Source organism: Protopterus annectens, chromosome 3.part0, assembly GCF_019279795.1.
Source record: "Protopterus annectens isolate FY-2018-M chromosome 3.part0, PAN1.0, whole genome shotgun sequence".
In the NCBI taxonomy this organism is placed as follows: Eukaryota; Metazoa; Chordata; order Ceratodontiformes; family Protopteridae; genus Protopterus; species Protopterus annectens.
In genome coordinates this window covers 254,781,579-254,800,717 of record NC_056731.1, presented here as the reverse complement: position 1 = coordinate 254,800,717, position 19,139 = coordinate 254,781,579, and positions in this window count along the sequence as shown.

The following is a 19,139-nucleotide window of genomic DNA, read 5'->3' as shown; positions in this document are numbered from 1 at the left end:
AGCAAGTGCCAGGCTGAGAAACGAATGGCTTGAGTGCTTAAGTTGAAAATTTGTCTAGTTCCAAGGTAAAAATTGAAGAGGAGACTTTGTGGAGCCAGGAATAGTTTTACCCTAGCTAACCGGTGGTGCCCGGTGCACAAAACTGGGCAAGTACGGTATTTATAGCTGGGAAATTAAAGAGATAGAACTTAGCCCAAATTGCCAATAAACTACTTATTTCTGGGCTGAAACCACTCCTCCAGGGACAGATAGACTGCTCAAAGCACCCTCTCTCACAGGTGAATAGAGAAACTTCCTTCTATCCAAGTAAGGTATGGGCAAACACAGAGATTTGTAACACAGCCCTGAATTCAGCACTAACCTGAAAACTAGCTTAGAATGGTGGGAAGCAAGTATATATATATATATATATATATATATATATATATATATTTTTTTTTTTTTTCAGAAAATAAAGCAAATACACTCAAAAAAAGTTTAAAAGCACAGAAAGGGATACTTATTGTTATATATCACAGATCAGAGTTGTAGTCAATGCCCCCAGTAATAAAGCAGGAAGAAACACAAATACAGTAAAAGCAGATGAATAAAGTGCAATATATATATATATATATATATATATATATATATATATATATATATATATATATATATATATACTATAGAAAACGAACAAACTGACTTAAACAAGTTACCCATTTAACCAGAAAAAAAGCTCAAAACTCAGCCCTGTTCCAGCAGTCTTCAATCAGACAAGTTCTAACTGCACTCCCCTGCTTACTAGGGTGCAGGGGAACCTTCTCCATAAAAAGAGATGGCCTGAATCAGTGCTCAAGTTATACAAACAAAGCTAGATTCAGCAGGCCTGAATCTGGTCTATGCTACAGCAACAAGGCACACCAATTTCAGAAAGAAACAGTTCAAATAAGCAGTCACAATAAGCCTGTGACCAGAAATTCCCAGCTCAGAAGGGCAGAATCCAGCCTCTCCTCCCATAAGAGTGCAGACCACAAACCTTCTTAATGTAGAATAACTGGCCTGAAGCCCAAGTGCTTATGCCAGTACTAATACACTTTTAGAATAGCAGACACTGGGCCTTCAATCAGCAATTCCCAGCTTAGAAGGATGTAAGCTACCTGTCCTGCCACAACAGTGCAGACCACAAACCTTCTTAATGTAAAACAGCGTGTATGAAGTCCAAGTGCTTAAACCAAAAGACTTAGAATAACAGTTACAATTTAATCAGGCTACGACCAAGCAGTAATAAATGCAGCAGAATAAATAAAATTGAGTACTTTTAAGAAAAGCAAAATAAAGTAGGAGGAAACACAAATATAGTAAAAGCAAATGAATAAAGTGCAAACCTTTTTTTTTTAAGTGCAAGAAGAGAGGAAGAAAGAACCTAAGTGGGCTGGCCTTCTCAAATCTACTCTCTGTATAAAGTAGAATGAACACTAGACTCAAAATATGATCTAACTGTACTTGGTTAAGTGAGCAAATGAGATGGACCCAGGAGGAGTGTTCTAATACAAACTTACTGGAGGGGCAGGCCATTCCAGAGCCACCAACACTAATATCAACACAGGAAAAGGGAAGGAGGGTGGGGAACTAACTGCAGAGAGATACACAGCACATTCAGAAACACACAATAGGAAAAAGAAAAATGAAAATATAGTACTTTTAAAACTGCAAGTTTGTACTTAACAGAAGACTAAAATTCCTTACTGCAAGTTTCACTTAGCTTTGGTTTCAAAACTTTTCTTGGGCTGACATCTCATTTTTGGATCTGCTACACTACACTGGGTGATAAATATTATTTACTACCTCATTTACTACAACATATGACTTTTACATATAAAAGTGAAATTATTTCACTGGGGCTTGAACTGTGAATGCCTGCATACAAAGCAGCAGCTCTGACCACTACACTATTTTAGATTACTTGTTTAGGTGATATATTCCTATTTAACTCCTTCAGATATTTAAGCTATGCTAAGCACAGGTGCTCAAAGTGTACACATGCTCAGCTATGCTTAAACTTTATTGCAGCCAGAAAAAACATAAAATAATTATTATATATGTGTTTTAATTTTGTTCAATGTGGGGGGCTGTGCTTATGTTTCATCACATTTACAACATTGACACACTCGAGAATATTTTAAACTGGCTTGAGAATAACTACCCCCAAGAAACCATAATTTTGGGTGACGTCAATATTGACTGGAATCAATGTTTCTCAGAAACAAACCCCACCCACATAAATCTCCATGGTTTCTCACAGATTATAACCTCCCCCACCAGAATTGGGAACACCAAACAAAAAGAAAGTATCCTAGACTGGATACTCACTAACAAGCAACCCCACATGTACATGCCTGGGACCCTTCCAAATGACCTTAGTGATCATCTCATCACCTACCTATGGAAAAGCAAAACAGGGAGCTTCAAATCACCCACGTACAGGTCAGTCAGGAATACCAAATACTTTGACTTTGCTAAATTCCAACTAGAGCTGCAGTCCTGTAACTGGTCATCTCTTAAATACCTCCCCCTAGAAGAAGCCGTAACAAATTTTAACTCCACGTTTTTAAAAATACTAGACACTCATGCCCCCAAACGACTAATCAAAGCCAAAAACCAAATAGCACCCTGGCTAACAAAATACACTACAACCAAAATCAAACTTAGGAACAAAGCCTGGGACAAATGGCGTGCCACCAAAGCATCCCTAGACCGCATCAAGTACCAACAACTAAGAAATGAGACAAAAAAATCCATTTTACTAGACAAAAAAAACTACTATTATCAACTACAACATAAAAAACACAATAATCCCCAAAAGTTCTGGGCGGGTCTCAATAATCTCCTCCATCCAGGCAAGTCTTCCACTCCTACTCCAGAGAACCTATGTGATAAGAACCCAGAAGAAGTTGCCACAACCTTTAATACTTTCTTCATCAATGTCATCAAATCCCTAGCTGACCAACAGCCTGCCACAAATCCCCCTATAATAGGTTCCATCCTGAAAAATAAGCCCTCCTTTAATCTTCAGCCAGTTCCCACTTCCTTCATTCGATCCTTGCTAAAGAAATTAAAACCAACCACCCTCGCCGCAGACCTACTTCCAGCCGAATACTTACAAAAAGCTGCAGATGTTATAGCCTACCCCATCTCTATCTTAATTAACCGTACCATAACAGAATCCACTATCCCCTCTATATGGAAAATATCCCATGTAATCCCTCTCCACAAAGGTGGCTCATCCACTGACCTGTCAAATTATAGACCTATTGCCATATTGTCACCACCTGCCAAAATCATGGAAAAATGTGTACACAAACAATTTGTACACTACCTTATTGAGAGCAATCTGTTAACCAGTTCACAGCATGGTTTCAGGCCCAAGCATAGTACTACTACCACCCTCCTCTCTTTCACAGACACTATCAATCAAAACAGGAATGACAAAAAAATATCATCTGCACTCTTTCTGGATCTATCAAAGGCCTTCGACATGGTCAACCACCAGCTACTACTCAACACCCTAAAAACTCTCTACCTAGATAACAAAACTCTGGATTGGTTTTATGCCTATCTTTCTGATAGGAATCAAGCTGTACTCTGGAATAATAAACTCTCCACCCTCTTACCTAATTCCATAGGGGTTCCCCAAGGCTCCATTCTAGGACCACTTCTCTTTTCTATTTTTATTAATGATCTCCACAAAATTATCCCTGAGACCTCCTGTATCCAATATGCCGACGACTCGACACTCATTTGCTCGGACAAGTCACCAGTTGATCTACTAACTAAAACCCAAAACTGTTTCACCGCAGTAGAAGAATGGTTGTTGGGTCGCCATTTGATCCTCAATCCAAAGAAAACCAAGCTGCTACTCTTCCATCCTACCCATAAACCTACCCACTTCCCCTTTACTGTACAATCCAAGAATGGGACTCTTATCTCCCCTGACAACAACACCAAACTACTAGGTGTTACCATTGATAACAAACTTAGATTTGATTTGCATATCAATCAAACTATTAAAATAGTTAATAAAAAACTGGGGTCCTTATATAGAATAAAGTCCTTTCTGACTCCCATGGCAAAAGTGGCCATTGCCCGATCACATCTTCTCTCCACCCTCTTATATGCCTCCCCCATACTCACTAACCTTAAAAAATCAGACCTAAACAAACTCAGCTATTGTTATAATCATATCGCTAGATTTGCTTCAGGCACGCCCTATAAAACCCATCACTGTATTAACCTGCTTAACCTTGGTTGGATTGAACTACCAAACCTACTCAAGCATAACCAACTAACAGTAGCATTTAAAATTCTCAATCAACCAGTCAATATTCCTGCATTGAGCAAGTTAATAACCCCCTACACAAATCTAAACAGTCTGCGCTCATGAAACATGTTACTTGTACAAACGATCAAATCCTGTAATCTAGGTGGTGACTCTCTGTTTGCCAATGCCATTGGCAAAATTTGGAACTCCCTTCCTCCCCAAATTACCAATGTTTCCTCCCAAGACAAATTCAAGAAAGGTCTACTCTACCACTTTAAAACCCATTGGCTCTGCCAATGCTCTAAACCAGACTAATCCCTCACTTCCTCAGTCTCCATAGCAACATAGGGGTACCTTAGGTAATAAAGTATGTTCATCTATGAGCCTATCACGAATTAACTGGTATCTAAATGTGAATGTATTTTTTTTTCTTGATATGTATTAATTATCAAATGTTGTGATATGTTGTTTATCTAATATGAATGTAACTTACTATCCATGTGGAGCTTTTCTCCCCGGGCCTCCGCTGAAAATGGACATGTATCCAGTAGGACTATCCTGGTCAACAAATGCAAAATAAAAATAAATAAAATAAAATAAATAAATAAAAATTGATGGGCAAAGCCTTACATGATTGGGGGGGGGGGGGTGGGGCCAGGTTTTAAATATTGCTTTCACAAACCTTGACAGTCGAAAATATAATAGGTTTTGCATTAGCGTGACTTTTATAGAGGGTATGCAGTCATACCTTTCAACCTCTTACAGCACACAATCAGTATAAAGCCTTACATAATGTGAGGACAGATAGGGCCAGGTTTACAATATTGCTGTCATGAGCTTAGAAAGTTGACAGTATGGTAGGTTTTGCATTAGTGTGACATTTATGCTGCATCTGTGGCATATAGCTGGACATTCTGATAGTATCTGTAAATTTAGAGGTATGCTGCAGACACTTACAGTGTCAGTGGACATCCTCTTTCCTTTTGAATTGCTGAATAGCAATTCTGGAGTGCAGGGGGCATGTATATTCTCAGAGCACTGCTCTCTGACATGCCCCCTGTGCTGCACTCACATCTGTGTCCATATTAGAACATGACAGTGACCCTTCATGCATATGCATGATGCACTGCTGTGCTGCATGGGAATGAAGCATTCTGTGCAAGAATTAACTATTCTTGCATGGAAGTTTGTTGAATCCTAAGAAGTGATTTGCATTCTAAACCACTGTCAGTTATTACTTAGTTCTGAATGCCTGCTACTGGTAGTATACTTGACATGCAATAGCACCCAGGAAAGTTATGCTATGTTATAAACAAAGTATAAAAATATATAGTTTCTTGCATATATAAAATTTATTATTGGAATGTTATCATATAATTAAAGTAACATTCACACTTTTACAAGTTAAACTTGGATCACACATAGCTGTCATTCTTTTAATGTAAGTTTATATGCTATGTCTCCTTTAAAAAAATGAAAGTCTGCTTTATATTAAATATCTCATACAAATAGTGCTTACTGAATTGTTAAATGGTATTTCTTTAAATACAATAGCTTTTTAATGGTTAACATACTTTGAAATGTTTTTGTTGTTTTTTCAGTGCTTTGGAGGGGTTCAGGGGATTGATATGTAGAGCAGAGGTGGCTTGTATTCACTTGTGGGTGTTTTTGTGTGAATTGTAGCTGATACACTGTTCATTTGCAAGCCCTTGTCATAAGTACCAGCTTGAAGCAGCTTAATTAGAGTCATGAGCCCTTTTGTGATGCTGTGGGAGTTCTGAAAATTCTGTGAACTGCCCTGGTTACTTCTTCCTGTCTAAAAGTAAATAATCATAATATATTGAATTATATACTAAGATGTCAATGAATGCAAGTTAGGTATTAACCAAAAGACAGTGAATTGTATTCTAATCCACTGTCAGTTATTAAATAGTTTTGAATGCTTGCAGTATACCAAAAGGATAGTTTATATACTAGCTTACAGAATGACACTTCTGATAAAAACTTTAGGATTGTGTTTCTCTGTTATTTTCTCTTTTTAATGATAACAAAACATAATATCTCAGAACAATTTATTATGGAAAGTTTGAATCTTAAAAGGGTATATTTTTCAGATGTTTGTTCAGATACCATTAGACGTAACATTTAAATAAAAAATAGGACTGATTCTAACAGTAATACTAAATTAAATATTAGCAAATATATAAGGGCAAATATAAAATTTCTATTATATGATACTCTGTTCTAGGATTATAGCTAAAATATAAAACTTAGGAATATAGTAATAGTACAAGACATAGTTTACAAACAGAAATAGAAAGAAATCAAACTAAGTAAATATATTTAGTTAAAAAAATATAAATATGTCTACAAGGGTGGGAGGCTAGCATAGTGGTTAAGGTATTCAACTTATATGTACAAGGTGTTGGGTTTGATTCTGACATGGAGTAATTAGCTGGGCTTGGAATAGCCCCCAAAGATAGTTAGCCTGGTACTAATTTATGAACATATGATTCTATGAACAACTTTACAAATAGTAAATAAAATAGAAAAAATATATAAATTCATCTGACCAATAAATTAACAATATGAATATAACAACTGACTTCCTCCCTAGTAGACCAAGGAGATAATGGGAGGTACAGGGAAAGATGACTGTAGAGATATTCAGTTTGGTCAACTTATAACAATGATTCTGAACACCTGTTTAACTTTTCTTATTCATAATAACTTACTTGATGGTCTTTTTTAAGCTGATGCATACTTAAAATATGAGCCATGTTAATATGAATCCGAAGCATGAGCTAAGCATTGTTAGTCTAAAGGAGAGTTTGAGAGATAGTTTGTCTTTTTCAACACATAGTGATACATTATTCTATAGTAGAATGTTTTACGGTTATATCATTAGGTAATTTTTTATTTGTTTCAAAGGTTTTGTCCATAGCTAAAGATTTCATATTGTTATATATAAAGTATATAATAAGTTCTGTGCATAGATGTGATTTTATTATACCTGTGTTTTTTTCCTCTCTCTTATATAAATGTCTGGTTTTAAATGCATATATATTAATATTAATGGATTGAATAATTCAGTAAAGAGGGAAAGCCTGTTCAAATACTAGCAATTACATAAAATTCAAATAGTATTTCTGCAGAAAACACATTTACTTAATAAAGATGTAAATAAACTTACATTAAAGAATTATTTGGTTTTAGCAGGTTCTGCCTTTCGAGCTAAAAGAAGAGGAGCCCTCATTTTGTGGAAGAACTCACCAGTAATACCCAAAGTAAACGATACATATGATGATAAAAATGTTATGTTAACCACTGTTATAACTGACTGGAACAGAAAACTATATACATTGGAGAACTTTTATTGGATTCCAGGGGTTGGAGCTAAAGATGCAAAAAAGTACTTAGACACTATAGCTTATTACATGAAAGGTGAAGTCATAATGGCTGGTGATTTTAATTGTACTATATCAGACAAAGATTCCTCTGCAGATAAAAAAACTGAGAATCACATCTTCAGCCAAGCACTTAACAAATGTTGTAAATCTAGTGAATTTAAAGGATATATAGAAGTTAAGGAAAACAAACTCACTTCAATTTACCCATTATTCATATAGACATGGAACACAAATATTGATAACATTTTTTGTCAAACAATCTGTTATTACATATTAAAGAAGTTTCAATAGTTTCATGACCATTATCAGACTGTAATGTTATAATCTTTATTATTATTTTAAAAACTGACAATTTAATATATCACAGGAGATTACCAGCATACATTATTAAAATAAAAGGATTCAAGAATTGGTATAGTAAAGAGATAAAAAAATTCCTAGAAATAAACATGAATTGTGAAGTATTTGACATTGTCACTGTGGGATTCACTAAAGGCTTACATAAATGGAAATGTTACAAACTGGTATATTAGTAAAACAAGAGAATAGGACAAAGAATTGAATACACTACATGCTAAAATAGACACACTAAAGTTAAATCTAAAACCAAATGACATTATTAGTCAGTCTAAACTTAAAAACTTAAATACAAAATATGTTACATTCTAAATCATTAAATTTCAATAAACCTGGAAAACTTAAACTTCAGGCATATTCAGTAAACCCTTTAAGCTTGTATAAACATTCTGTTATATCAAAGAAAATGAATACACTAAATCATATAAAAGAAATCATAACACGTATAAATAAAAAAGAAAGAAGAACAGATATTAAAGGTATTCTTGAGGGTTTTAAATAGTTTATGAAAATATAAATAATAATACAAATAACTTAGATAATGATGATATAGCTGAAACATTTCCAAAGGAAATATAAATAATAAGGTAACAAGTGAACAATAAAAAAAGATAGGCCATTCATTTTAACAGAAATAAAATATCAAATAAAAAAGTTAAAAAATAATAAGGTGCTGGACTTAAATGGTCTTATACCAGAACTATATAAAATACTACTGGATGATGCATTTAAAATGTTAGATAAGGTCTCTAGAGAAATAAAAGCAACTGCTGAAGTCCCCCATCATGGAAATATTCACCTATTTTAAAATGAGATAAGGATCTTACAAAGTGCTCATCATACAGGCCTATTTCACCTTTAAATGTGGACTACAAGATGTTCATGTCTATTTTAGCTTACAGAATTAATCAACTTATACCTAAACTAACTAACAATGATCAAACTGGGTTTATTTTAAATAGACAAGTACTGGATGATATAATAAGAATGCACACATTAATAGACTATGCAAATAAAAATAAAATAGAACTTCTATCATTAGTCTTGATTTAGATAAGGCTTTTGACTCAGTTAATTGGTTGTACCTGTTTAAAACACTTAGAGTATAGTTTTTCACCTGAGCTAATTGCATTTATTTCTAAGTTATACAATAACCTGTGTGTTTATGTTAAACTAGGTTATTTTTTTTCTAATTCTTTTAAATTACAAAAAGGCACAAAATAGGGCTGTTCATGATCACCTTTACTTTTTGCATTAGTTATTAAACCCTTTGCTAATAGTATTAAATCCAATAAGAACATCACTGGTATCAAAATAAAAGAGGATTTTTGAACTAAAAATTCAACGCTTTGCTGATGATATTTTGCTAACAATAGGAACTATAAAAATTTCATTAGAGCATATAATTAGTTCTATAAGTCAGTTTGAAGAAATCTCAAACTTAAGACTTAGTCATAATAAGGCAAGTGTGTTATGAATTATTAAAAAATTAATGAAAAAATATTCTAACTTCAACTGGAATAGCAATGAAATGATATACCTTGGTATAACTATTATGCCTAATAGTAAAGAAATGATAAAAGCAAACTTAAAATTTTGTTTAGTCAGAAATTGAAATAAAAATTCTTCTTTACCATGGAAGAACAATTAATGCTTATTAAGATGGTAATACTCCCTAAAATATAGTTTGTCTCACAACCTTCCGTACTATCTCTACCAAAAAAATTGATGAATAAGTTAAATAATATTCTACTGAAATTTTTTGGCATCCTAATAAAGGAAGAGTTTCCGTTGAGTGGCACAGAAAATGTTGGGATAATCGTGGAACAGGATTCCCTGATATTCAATTGTATGCTACTTCAACAGTTGCAAAAGTTATTGTTTTGTGGATAAATTCATCTTATGATTCAAAATGGAAACAAATACATCAAGAAATATTATTAATAAATAATAAATATATCACAACTAGTCATAAACAAGTAGTCCCTAATAGTTTTACCTGGTTATTAAAATATTTTTGTGAAAATGAAATTATAATCTCTTCTCAAATTCTCTATTTAAATAACATAATTTCCTTTTTCCAAAAGTTCACATATTCCAGCCATTCTATTAAAGACTTGATATTTTCTATGTTTCCAATTGCATATACAAATGACTGCTTTGAAACTCATAACTTCAACAAAATGCTAGTACTGAAACAACAAAGTAACTTAATTTATTGGTATAAAATCATAAATAGTACTAATATATATTGTTGAAAATTTAAGGTCCAAATACAATCAAAGATTCTGAGAACTGGTTAATTTTACAAATATTCAGAGACTTTCTGAATACAGATATAAACAGGATATTTAACCTAGATAAGAACGTATTCCCCAGATTATTGGAATTCTTAATAAATATCAGTAATAATGCAATGAAAAATCATATTTGTGACAAATTTATAAAATTCTTAAGTTAGATTTCACATATTTAGACAATTCCTATTGGAACTATTCCTCAAAAATTAATAATGAATATTTCTCTGAAGAATACAAGAAAATAATATTAAAATATACAGATAAAACCACATCTTCATTATAGTGGAAAATTTTCACTTTGAAATTCTTACTCAGAACTTTTGTCAGTCCTAACAAAATTACAATTATGCATAAATAAAATAGAATTAAATGCTGGATATGTGATTCTGAAATAATAACTGAGTGAATGCATATGGTATATGAATGTGTAGTCATCTCCACTTTCTGGAAAGAAATTAATAACTTCATTCAAGCTCTATGGTCAGATAGATGTAATATTTCTAAATCTTTAATTTTATTTAATATTTTTCTCCTATGTTTCACAAACAAATTGCCATATCTTTGAAACTGTACAAAATTACATGTACTTTGTCAACTTACTTTGGATAACCAGGCATAAGTTTTCACAAAATAGCAAAAAAAGTTCCTTTCTATGTGCATGCTTACTAAGATATTTACAGAAATATGAAGAATTATAATTATTTCCACCATTAACAATACAAATAAAAATGAATAGTTCTCAAGATGTGCAATGTAGACTGCAAATATCAATAGCAGTTTCTTTCAGCATCTTCTAAGGTTTCATCTGATGTCATGTAATAGTTTGTAAGTCATCCAGTTTTATACTTTCATAATTACTAGCAAATAATTTCCAGTATCTCCAGTATAGTTTATTGTAGTAAAACATTGACAATACACTTTACTTTATCTCACCAGGACATTTCATTCTATGCCTCTCAGTTTCATGTAGGTCTCTCAGTTATGAAAAAATGAATGCAAGTATGGAAATATGAATAAGTGGTTAATTTCTCTACTGCAAAACATATGAAATTAACAAATTTGGTATCATTTTATTAATTACACCTTGCACATTCTAAAACTGTCTATTATTAATTGGTGACTCACTTTGTAAAGGAGACAGAACCAAAATATCTGGATGCCATAAGGAGCTATGGATGTTAACTGGAAGAATGCAAAAAGGCATCTGAGAATTGAATCAGTTAAGTGTAGTGTCTCTTTATGTAAATATTTTAGTGTACAAATTAACAATATTTCTAGTATATCAATGGTGTAGTAAGCTATAATTTGATTTGTTTTAGTAGAGGTAAGATTTTTAAAGAAAGAAAAAAGATCACTTAGAAGTATTATGGGGAAAATTATGTGGCCCTTTCAGGAGGAAAGAAAAAAGATCATTTAGAAGTATTGTGAGGAAGAAAATTATGTGGTCCTTTCATAGAGAAACATGTTTGAGAATAGCAATACTGTACAAACAAGACTATATCAGATCATTTGATCATGCCATTGTTAAAGCATGATAAATATATGTAATAGACATCAGTAATATCAGAAATAAAGGAATATTTGTAAGAATTATTGTGATGCATGCATATACAGATATTAAAGAAAGGAAGAGTTATTTGAGTAGAATAAAATCTGCATAAATATGGATATAGTTATGATAAACTTTAACTGTAATATTGGGAAACAGAAAGGTAATACAAAGGATGTAAGGAGGTTAAAAGAAGTATTAATGGCAGGGCACATGAGAATTGGGAACAAGAGGATGTCTGTAAGAACTAATGCAAGAGTGGAAATAGATTATATAATGTATTCAGATACATTAGAAGAAATAAATGGTGGAAACACTGAAGCAGAATTTATAGATTATGAGGTAATTTGGGCAAGAGTAAGAATAAATAAAAATGTTATTATTCAATGGAAAGGATTAAAAATTGAAAGTGGCAAATTAGATGGTTTTGAGGAAGAATCAAATATATTATGATAGCTGGACTAAATGATTGATTACATACAAAGAAATTATTAAAAAGTGTGTGTAGAAATGAAGAGAAATTATTTAAATGAGGAGAAAAGTAAGTATAAATTAACAGCAAAAGATATGATGGATATGTTAAAAATTCAAACCAACAATAAATAGTGACTAGGAACCAAATAGAACAGGGATATATTTTATTTACAAAATACAAGCACTTTTGCACAATCAAAGGTACATTTTCAAGCATTTAACAACAGCACTTATAAAAAAATTCCTTTTCTAAAGTGCAAATTAAGTGGCATTATGAATAACACTACTCTTGACCAATCATATAAACATTTCAGTCTCCTCCTACTTTGAAACTGGTTTCAAACTGTAGCATTCATCCAAACAAGGTAATGCAGTAGCATTCAAATGAGTAATCAAATTGTATTCAGCATTTTCTGTGAATATTCTTATATGCCTTCTCTTCACATTCTCAGTTATAACTTGTACTATATTGTACTTAAAAATATAAGTTGCGAACATTCGGTCATGCTGTAGTTCACCAATGTATTATGTATATTGCCTTTCCAGATATCATATTGGTTTTGGTATATCATGTCTTTAAACAGCTATTCTTTTTACCAACATGAAAAGGAATACATCTTTCATAGCCAGCTACATATATAAGATTTTGTGTGCTACAGTTTGCATAACTACTTGCCATTTACCTTATTCAACAAACTGGATGTAGAAAAAATTGATTGTTTAATATATTGTCAGTAATTACACTCTCTACAGGAATTCATGCTTATTTATTTATTTATTTTTTGCCTGTCTAACTTCAGATCTCCTATAACATTGCTGCATTCTAAAATTCAATGTATTCTTAAAAGAAAGATGTGGTTGCTTACCAATCTTATCTTCTTGATATCAGGATCTATAATAAAAATCTGCCAGTTCCTTTTAATATTACATTACCATTACATATCTACATCCCTGATATAGATTATGGGGAATCCATACATTAACATGGGCTTCCCTATTATTTACAATGGATGACTGCACAACAAGGGATGCAAAAAATGGTTTAGCTCTCCCCTCCCTCAATTATTTTTAAATATTCATTTTTGTCACTAACCTAATATGGTGAATAACCTCTCTTAACAAAATCTCATTTCAGATGCAATAAACTTGCATCCACGACCCCTCATCATCTGTTCTTTGAGGACATCATAGGATATTTTTACAATGTTTCTTAAATACTTTTGTAATCATATCACCATTAGGGCCTTTATAAACATTTACATCTAAAAAGTTTATAGTAAATGGCAAATTAGATGTAGAGAATTCTAAATAATTAGCGGTTATATGTAAATGTATCATGAATTTATCTAATGAGTCTTGACCACCATCCTATATAAAAATAAAGAACAAGTCGTCCACAACCCTGAAATAACAATGTATTATCAATACACTGATGGCCTTGGAACAAAGCATCCTATTACCATACCGCCATGACTAAATTAGCGTAACTGATGGCACAAGCCTTGACCACCTTGACTCCTAACTTGTACAAAAATACATCCTGTTCAAAACATAAAACATTATTTTCTAAAATGAATTCAGTAAGTATACATATTACAGTTTATATATATATATATATATATATATATATACACACACACACACACACACACACACACACACACACACACACACACACACACACACACACACACATATATATATATATATATATATAAAGAGAGAGAGATAAATAGATATAGATATAAATATATAGAGAGATATTATGTATAACTGCAAAAATCAACTGTGACAAATAAAAAGTCTCTCAATGATGTCTTATACCATTCAAATAAGTTATTCAAAAAATTCTTAATATTTATTTATTTATTTATTTTTATTTATTTAACATTTGTTGACCGGGCTAGTCTAGCTGGATATATGTCCATTTTCAGTAGAGGCCTGGGGAGAAAAGCTCCAAAAGAACAGACAAAATTTAAAAACAAATTACAGTTGCAAGGCATTTAACTTTAGTAACAGATACATTAAAGTTTAGATAAGATAAAAATACAGATAAAATACCACCTCCCTTATTTTCAGGTTTGAATCTTTTTTTTTTCATAGAAGGAGAGTAGCAAGAAGGAAGAGGGAAATTCTTAGAATAGGGTCTTAGTAAGGAGTTGGGAAAGAGATGAGTAATAGAGGAGAATACAAAGAGGAAAAGGAGAGAGAAGTAAAGTGAAGTGAGCTTCAAGTAGAGCAGGAAGCAGGTGGTGTATCTATCAAGTCTAGCTGGGTAAACTAAGTCCAACTTTCATGTAAAGTGACCTTTAGAATATGAAGAATATAAGGTGGAATAGCTAAGGAGGAGAGAGTTTTAGTCAGGATTGCTGCAGGGACAGAGCCAGCAGCTAGTAAGATGAAGTTTAAGTTTCTTTTTGAAAAGTGAAGTAGAGGAGATATCAGTGAGGTCACCAGGAAGTAGGTTCCAGCTTTTCCCCACTGTATAGGTGAAAAGGGAGTCACCTGCTTTATTGTTGGATTTATATGTAGATACTAATAGTTTGTTAGATGAGCAAAGGTTGGAAAGCTTTTTATATGGACTGATGAGATTTGTAAGAACTCGTGTTTTATCTGGGTAATAAAGGATTTTTTGGGTGATACTTAGTTGCTGAAATAAAAACTGATTGTGCAGTTCAAGCCAACCGAGTTGTTTTAAATTTAGGCATTGGTGTGTTATAAATGGGGAGCTGGTAGCAAATCTGGCTATACTGTTATAGGAGATAGTCAATTTGTTCAGGTTAGTTTTAGATAGATTAGTATATATAGGTGAGGCATAGAAGAGAATAGGGATAAGGTGGGTGTGGGCAATGGTAGTTCTGGCTGTAGGAGTGAGGAAGGGCTTGATTTTGCAGAGGGAGCCAAGTTTTTTGTTTATTGATTTTATTGTGTTATTAATATGAGTGTCATAGTTAAGGCTAAGGTCAATAGTAACCCCTAAATTTTGGTTGCTGTGTCAGGAGATATGACTGTGCCATTTTTGGATATGATAGAGAAATTAAGTGGAGTAGATTTTTGTGTTGGAGTAAATAGCAGTAGTTTAGTCTTTTTAGGGTTAAGGAGGAGATATAGCTGTAAAAACAGTCTTCTATAAGCTCAAAGACATTTTGTGTGAGGGTCTGAAGTTCAGCTGGGCTTGTGGCTGAAGAGGCTAAGGTGGAATCATCAGCATTTTGTATGGTTACAGCTTGGGGGATACTAGAAGCTAGATCATTGATAAAGATTGAGAATTAAAGAGGGCCTAAAATAGATCCTTGGGGTACACCAAGGGAGACAGGAATAGGGGAGGATAGAGTGTTTTCCCAGAGCACTGCCTGTTTCCGATTATCTAAGTAAGACTTGAACCACTGTAGTGCTTGAGTGTCAAGTGAGATTGATTTCAGAAGATTCAAGAGAATATGATGATTAACCATGTTGAATGCTTTTGAAAGATCAATAAAGACAGCAGATGAGAGGATGTTATTGTTACGGTTTTTGTTGATGTGATCAGTAAATGAAAGAAGGGCAGTAGTAGTGCTATGGAAGAGAAGATAGCCATGATGAGAGTGAGCTAGTAGTCCATTTAGAAGGAGGTGGTCAAGTAGTTGTCGGTGGATGCATTTTTCCATGACTTTAGCTAAGGGAGAAAGTAGGGCAATTGAACGAAAGTTGGAAAGTTCTGTTGAGTTTCCACCCTTATGAAGGGGGATAATATGTGAGATTTTCCAGATGGATGGGATAGTACCTTCTTTTATGGTTCTGTTAATTAGGATTGAGATAGGGTAAGCAATTACTTTGGCTGCAGTGTGAAGATCCTGAGCAGGTAGTAGGTCTGCAGAGGGGGTAAAGGGTTTGCGTTTTTGTAGGAGGGTACTGGTGAGGGATGTAGGGACAGGTTGGAATTGGAAAGTGGGTGGAGAGTTAAAGGAGGAGGGGGTGAATAACTAGATACAGGAGGTAGTGAGTTAGCAAGAGACTGGATAGCTTCAGTAAAGAAGTTGTTGAAGAAGTCAACAATTTGTTTGGGAGTGTCTTTGGTGATACCAGAAGGGGTGGGTGTTTTGGAAGTACCTGGATGAAGGAGTGTATTTATCCCTGACCAGAATTTCTTTGGGCTTTGGTGGTTGTTTTGCTGGAGTTGAAAGAAGAATTTTTTTGTCTAATAGTACAGATGCTTTAGTAGAGTTTCTAAGCTGTTTAAATTCAATGTGATCAGATGGGTCCTTAGAAGCACGCCATCTTGACCATAGTTTGTTTCTCAGCAACATTTTGTGCTTAGTTTCTTTTGTAAGCCAAGGTGGAATTTTGGTCCTAATATCATTCAACACTCAAGGAATTTTGGCCAAAAATGGTCTATGTTGTGTTTCAACATACATAGATGAAGGCTCAGTGAGCCAACCACATCAGAAATGATAGGTCATACAGGTGGCTTTATAAGAGATCTATGCATTTTAGGCAGACCAGAAATCAAAGATATTACTGGATTTGGCATATAAAAATAATGAAACAGATATGTAGTCAAAACTCCATCCATAAAGAAACCATCCAATTCTGCCTTCACTGTAGAAATCAACACCATGACTTATTGATGAGAGATCTCGTTATAAGAGCTCTTATTCAAAATATCTCTCATCTTACAAACATAACATCTTCTATTCCTAATAACAATGGCTCCACCCTTGTCAGCAGCCTTGATTTCTATATTTATATTATTTTGAAGTTGCTCAAATATTTAATTTTCATTAGGAGTTTTACTATAAAATAAATTAGAGTTCTTTTTGATAAAATGCTGCATGCATCTGGTGTTCACAAGTTTTTAAAATGCATCCACTAAAGGATGTTTTTGAAATAAAATTACTAAGTTCCTTAAATATATTTACCTTTAGATCTGAACCAGACTCCTTAAACACAGACTTGAGAATAGCATTTCAATCAAAAGTCTTAACTTAGTAATAATCCCTGTCAAATCACTGCCAGCAGAATGTTTATAGGAGAGTGCTTTATTCAACACATTGATCTGTTCTTTATTCAAATGTACTGAAGATATATTATGACTTAGATTCTCTGACCTCCTGACATACTGCTTGTCTTTATTCATGCACCAGTTTTGTTCCAATCTTGATGGCCCACTCTGTTCTTGCATTTTCTGCCTTGACTGGCTGAATGCTGCCAAATCATTAACTCACCCAATGTCTTGAGTAGTATGGGAAAATCCTCAATATCATGTGCATCAACTGATGGAATTGATGGCTGACAGTCAACTCATATCTACGTTGCTGGTCTGTCAGTGTCATCAGGTGGGATGTTAGCATTCACCACAGGCAGATGTTGGATATTTGGCCATGAAAAAATATAATTACTATTATCTCTGTTGTCATTGAACTTTAAACTGATATGTTAGAGATGTATAAAGAAAATTATTGAAGAAAAGAGATAGAATTATATGAGCAAAATAAGAAAAATGAAATTTATTAAGGAGACAACAATATCTGGTTCAAGAAACAAAATACTAATTACCATTTTTAGGGAAAAAATGCCATAAAACAAAACATGGTACTGGAAGAAGTAGCATGGTAATAAAAAGCAGAAAGAGATAAAATAAAAGTGGTATATTTTATAGCCAAAAGGTGTGAAGAAAATATACAAAGTAAAAATTAGTTTGGAAAGTAGAGTCGTTATCAGAGGAAGAGAGCAAATAGAGAACTAATTTTTGAGAAAAGAAGTAACTGAAAAAGTGAAAAAGTATTAACAAAGGTGTGGTTACAAAGAATACATTGAATAAAAAGTAAACAGGTTAAAGAAATGCTTATATGATTAAAGAAGTTGTACATAATATTAAGGTTGAAGGAGAGGAGGTAAGAATTATAGCATATTATGTAGATAAAACAAAAAAGAAATGTGGGATATACTGGAGGTATTTGTAATGGACAAGTTGATTATGAAATTAATAAAAGCTTATGAAAATGGTATAGGTGAGGTCATAAGTAAATATTGAGTGAGTGGAAAAATAAAGAGGGCAAGGCAAGGGTTTGTTTTAATAATGAATACAGGGATGGAAGATAGAAATAAGGGATTGGGAGATGGGAAACACAGATATAAAAGAGAAATTAAAATGCCACTAGTTATGTATTATAGGGATTATCTGGTTATAATAGCTGTAAATATAAGATGGGTAATAAAAATAGTTTAGAAGGCAGAAAATGGCTAGTTTTTGTAAGTTGAAGTATTAATAAAAAGGAAACATTTTGGAGGGGTGGTTAAGAAAGCAGGAGTTTATTTTAATATGGCTTAGATATTAGGGATAGTATTCAGGGACTATAAAAGTAAAAGATAATGTCATGATTTACTAGATTAAATACAAGATATGAATAAATTATGGAAAATCTGTAGATTGTTTAAAAAAGAAGATTTTTCTAAGTAAATGCAACTGTCTTAGGGGATATTGAGTTATTTAGGATCACTGGCAACATTCTAGTATAGCTGGAAAAAATTGTCACAAATAATTTGCAGTATTATATGTGGTTTAAAGTTAAGCCACATAAACAGAAGTATCTTGTATAACAAGGCAGAAAAGGGTTATTGAATTTGAAAAAAATCATAGGTGCTTTTAACATCATTGTATCTACAATAGATTCTGAAAACTGTGAAGTATGACAGTAAGTTATTATTAGCAAAATTTTTAAGTACAAAATATCAGGGATGTTAACAGGAAATGAGTGGTAGCAGAAGAGGAA